This window comes from Rutilus rutilus (assembly GCF_951802725.1).
Source record: "Rutilus rutilus genome assembly, chromosome: 4".
In the NCBI taxonomy this organism is placed as follows: domain Eukaryota; kingdom Metazoa; phylum Chordata; class Actinopteri; order Cypriniformes; family Leuciscidae; genus Rutilus; species Rutilus rutilus.
Window position 1 is genome coordinate 21,113,389 of NC_140212.1, and position 6,000 is coordinate 21,119,388.

Genomic DNA, 6,000 nt, shown 5'->3' on the forward strand with positions numbered 1-6,000 from the left:
TCAGTAACCTTACAGCTTTCTGAGATCCTATTGATATTCCTTTCTCACATATACTCTCATTGTGACACAGTTTGAGTGTCCCCATGAACCATTGTAATAAAAACCAGTTGTGTTGCTACTAGGGTAGAGGCAGCAAAAACATTGTCTAATGAATTTTTAATGACTATCGGAGCTATAGGGGCAACGGAGAGCCCTCCTAGCGCGATACACCCATCAGTGTGATTTGTGGACTGAGCTCAGGGAGTCTACGCGGCTGCTGAACCACAGGAGTTAAGTGCCCACAACGGGGGTGCGTCTTTGCTTCGCATCAGGGTCCAAATGATGTTTGAAATGTTTTAATCAAATCCTATCTTTTCATTAGTCTAACAATGCGTGTCTCGCAGCAAGCGAGAGCATCTTACAGGCCCCGAGGGGCACAGGATTTGTATTGAATACGGAGTCATTGCTTGGCCTCATGAAGTGCGAGAGCACAGTGCTGGCTATTCTATACATTTAAATGATCTGATAAGAGCGTTTGTGCTGATTTGGCCTTATTCATAATAACCTTGCTGTGCTGTTTAAACTCATCCGGGTTTATTCAACTATAAGGGCACCTTTGGCCCTGTAAACTTTATAAAATAAACTCTATTAAAACACTTTTCACACTTTCACTAGTTTATTTGTCTGCAAACACTGTTTGGATATAGATGCATATACATTTGTTCAATTATTTCTGAAAGTATGAACATTTCCATGACAGTGTCATTTCCACTACATCTCAAATTATTTATTGTGCAAAGCATTACAGAATGTGGTGGAAATGACAATGATACAAATTTAATTTTAAACCTTTTTTTCTTGCTAAAGATCCTTTTCAGAGCTAGAATTTGATATCATAAATCCACACAATTACATTTTCACACTCTTTTTTGAAAAAGCAGTCACTGCCGGGTACTAGGCTACATGATTGGTTGTGGTGAATGTCTCACATTTTAGAGAATTATGTTAATTAAAAACAAAGAAATCTAATTTAGAAGAGAAACAATTTTGTTGTAAAACTGACAATGTTTTCTGCAGTCAGTAAAGCTAGCCAACATGTGTTCTTGGTTTTAGTTAAACTGAACAAAACAGGTTTAAACCAAAAACCACAATTTTCAATTAACAATATAACAATGCACTCTAAATAAATGATATGGTTGTTTAACTTCTCTCAGTGTGAATTACATGGAGAATTTGGGTTTTGCTGAACATTGCTTACTCAAGACAATAACAGATTGACTTATTTGCTTCTGAGTATGTAATTTCAGTCCTTTATGTGGCATATTCAAGCAATAATGAGCATTATGTGTTCAAATGATCTCTCCCTCTGGTGCTCTTCGGTCATTACTGACCGGAAAATTTTCTGTTCAGAATTTAAAAAAATCACAGCCTCATCGGAATGGTACGAAACTTGGTGACTTTTATGGTATTTGGAATATGAAAAAAAAAAAAAAAAAAAACTCACACACACACACATACACAATTATAAACACAAATGAACTGGTAGGGCTATTACCATACAGCATAACAGAGTCGGTAGACTGAAATAAGAGATTGAAATGAGATCAAATCCAGATGGATTAAGCTGTGATAAAGCATTCCTGTTTATTTTTCTAAAAATTTTTGATTGAATTTTAATGTTATGTGTTACAAAATGCTTTCTCTGTATTCAGGTTTGACTGTAGTAATAATAATGCAAAAACGTGTACTCTTCACAAGGTCTTCTTTTTATAAACCTTTACAAAAAGTATTATTTGAGAATTTCTAAAATATACATTCAAATCCACATCTTAAAAGTAAGTAATTTTGTCCAAAAACTATTAGAGAATTCACAAGCCTCTCCATAGAGAGCTATACAGGCATCTAGTGGTAACACCATGAAATTACATGTTTTATTTTATTTTCTCTCAACAGATGGCGCTAATCTGACTTCAAAAAAAGGCCTAGGGCCCTATCTTACACCCGGCGCAATGCAGTGCCAAGCACGACGCAAGTGTTTTTTGCTAGTTTCAGTCCGACACAGTTATCATTTTCACGTCCTGCGCCACGTTGTTTAAATAGCAAATGCATTTGCGCCCATTTGTGCGCCCATGGCCGTGCTGGTCTGAAAACGAGGTGTGTTCTGGCGCATTGTTGGCGCGTTGCTATTTTGAGGCAACAGAAGACCAACTGAAACCTGGTCTAAAGTCAATGGCGCAAATTATTTTTTTTGTTATTTAATGAGCGCGTTAGTAATGTGTGCCTATAGGCGGGTCCACAACGCGCGTACGCTCTGCTTATTAAACACACAGGGACGCACAGCAGCACACAAACATGCCAAATATTTAAAATAAAAGGATTACAATGTAAAAGATTATTATTGTGTACATAAAGATATGGTGGAATCCGGCTTGTCCCATAGATGGTCTGCTTGCGCACTTTTACCTTGCACACAAGCAGTTCCGTTTGTGCTCTGGAGATGCGTTCTGTCTTTCCACTATCAAATTCCGTCATGTAAATAGCGAATCTGCCATAGCGCGAGCGCAACTGGCATTTAAAGGGAATGGGAGATGAGACTCTGATTGGTTTAACACACGTAAATCCCAAAACACACCCATTACCCATTATGAGAATAGGGACAACCCTTTTAGACCATGCCCTGGTGCGCCGACCATTTTTCCCGTCGTTAAACTAGCAAAAGTGGATTCAGACACGACCTAAGTGAACTTGCGCCGTGCGCTTTAGACCATGCACTTAGATCGTTAAAATAGGGCCCAAAGTTTCTATTTTAATCTGAAATACAGCATTAATTGAAAACATATTTCTAAAAAACGTGAAAAAAAACGTTTTGTATTATTTTCAATGGCAAAAATTAACCATAATTATTGCATACATATTAATAAGTAGCATCAAATCCTCAAAAAAAAAAAAAAAATTATATATATATATATGAAATTATATATGAAATTATATATATGAACAAATATAAATTTCATTGGTTTTACTAGGGTGGAGGAAATTTCATTTTCAGGTGTCCGGTCACTACTGACCACGAAGATAACAAGTCCTACACACAAATGAGGAGTACCAGAGGGTTTAAAGCAATGAAAGGTCTTTTACATTAAAAATGTAGTATATGTCTAGCAAACCTGACAGAATCCTCAAATAGGTGATTAGAGCAGTGCAATACTGATATATCAGGGTTTTAATTTGCATGTTAGTGACAGAACTCCACTAGCGTCTCGCTAGTGAGGTCGTCTCTGAAAGAAGTCATTTGCCAAGAACTCTGAGATTGTTTAGAGTGTCAGGGGAACGTCTTTTATTGAGCTTGTCTTCAGGTCTAAAGCTGCTGTGAAGTCTTCTCTCTAACCTATCATTCTTAAAGGCCATTAAAGTGCTAATACACTTCCCCGTAACTTCAATTGACCGGATGGTCAAATTCTCCAAAAGAGAGCTAAATTAATACATTTTCAGCTTCCCGCAAAGCCATCGGGGAGTTCTCCTGATTAGGGCATGGCAATTGAAATCCTCTACTATGCGGAATAGGCAATTCTTGGTCTGGAATGGGGTTTGAGTAACCTGCCCTTTAGGTAGAGCACCTGCTTCATTAATCATGTGCCAGTGATAGTACCGGTTCTCCTGTGACAAACGGAGCAGAGCCCAGTGAATCCCATGAGCGCCTATACGACCCAGAGCTTCCTACCTTGTATCTTTCCACCTCTAGGGCCTCTATTTCTGGGAATCCACGGAGAGGTTGCATACAGAACTGGAAATGCAATCTTGAAAGCAATCTGACCTAAGAATCCTCCTTAAATCATATCTCAGGATAAGAATTGTGAGAAATGAAATGATACTGCTTCCAATTCCACTTAATGATTCCCATACCTTAGTGGTTCTGTTAATTGGTATTTTAGTAATTTCAAGGAAAAATGGACAAGGTTTGTAAAATAAATCTTATTGTAGCCTATTCACTGATTTATTTTCTGATCCAAAATCAACTAAAAGGATTAGCTTGTCCCCAACAGCAATTGTTTTCATGTCCTTTTAAATCCTCTATGACTTTCTCTTCCATGGAACATAAAAGGAGAAATAATACTATTTTTCATGCAGTTACAATGAATGGGACTGAAGCTTTGATTTCACTAAATTACTTTCACTTCAAAATTTAGTGTGGCAAAATTGATTTGGGAATATTGTTTTAATTAGTAATTAGTTTGTAGTTATTTCCTATGTCTATATAATTAACATACTGTTAACCTTTTGTAACATATCTTGGTTACACTTTATTTTGATGGTCCCTCTTGAACATTCCATTGACTATAAGTAACTTTGCAACAACATGTCAACTAACTCTCATTAGAGTATTAGTAGACTGTCTACCTAATATCTGCTAACTCTTTATTTTGATGTTCCCCAACAGACATTCTACTGACAAGTAACTTTGCAACTACATGCCAACTTATTCTAACCCTAACCCTACCAGTCTATTCATACTCTATTAACACTATAATGAGAGTTAATAGACATGTAGTTGCAACGTTACTTAAAGTCAACAGAATGTGTTAAAGGGACTATCAAAATAAAGTGAAACCCATAGAGAGAGCCAGTTCCTGAAATCATCCTTAAGGAAGTGACATCATTTTCCCTTTCATGCGATGTTAATGCTGGGCAGCAAAATTTCAGTTGAATGTTATCTTTGTCCCATATAGCCATTAATATTTGAGTTTCACAGTTGTTTCATCTATGGTAGCTCTCTCAGTTGTGGCTTCTTCTTCTTCTTCTCGTGTACAAGATTATTGTCTGTCTCAAATGCATCTTTTCATGAATGGATACCTAAGTGACCAGGTGTAAATACCCCCAAACAGACTGTACTAATCTGTAGTTGGATGGTGATGGAGCCAATTGTCTTTTGAGGTTGAGAAGTTTTCACAGACTTATTTAAAGAGGTGAGAAACTGTGGAGAGATAAGGGATCGTAATATTTCCCACAGTGCCTCACACCTTGCTAATGGAAGCACACTGAAACGATTTTCAGTAACAGGTTACCACATCAAGAGAAGCTCCCAGCAGGACGAGCACCTGTCGAGGTGAAGATGTGTGCAGACCTCACAAATTCAACCTGGGCATTGGCATGACACATGAAGAATTGCTCTCTGACCTACACAAAGAGCTGCACTTCAAAGAGAATAGTTGTATGCCAATAAAATTTCCCCTTAAAATTTTGCACATATTTACCCAATGTTTATATGAGGAACTTTACGAATAGGTACACATATAGGGTCTAAAAAAACGATCATCAGTAAAATTGGGTACTTAACCATGGGTGGCACAAAGGGTGGACTCATGGGGCTTCAGGCCAAAATGTTTTTTTTTTTTATTCATTGCCTTGTCATTCTCACTAAATGTTTTCAGTTAATTTTCCCACTTTTTATTACAATATAAATAATTTAGAGCTAACTTGTGTTAACTTTTAGGTCAGAGTTCTCCGTCCAGATATAATAAACTTAGAATGTTTCACAGACAAGCGGAATTTATATACATTATTTCTGGATGACCTAATATTTCCAGTTAACTTGAGTTGCTGATGTCTACTTATGTTTGTTATGCTCAGATTCCTAGACATTTACACATGAGGCTTATTTCTTAGTGTTTCTTGTGATGTCTTGTTTCAATTGACCGGATGGTATCCACCTTAATACAAATAGTATCCACCTTATTTTTATGTAAGAGCGAACACGGCCATTTGCAAATTGAAAGTGTCTGGCTACCATACACTTCTAGTTATTTTTAGCTGTACAAAACGTCTCAGGTTATGACTGTAACCCTAGTTCCATGAGAAGGGAACGAGATGCTGCGTCGATGATGCTTTGGGAACGCCCCTGAGTGATTGCGTCTGAAGCACTTGTGTCAACTAGTCCAATGGCGAGAGTGAATGTCACGGGCAGGTGACATCAAGACCAGGAAAGGATAAAAGCACATCCGGTCTGACCGGCGTCAGCTTCAA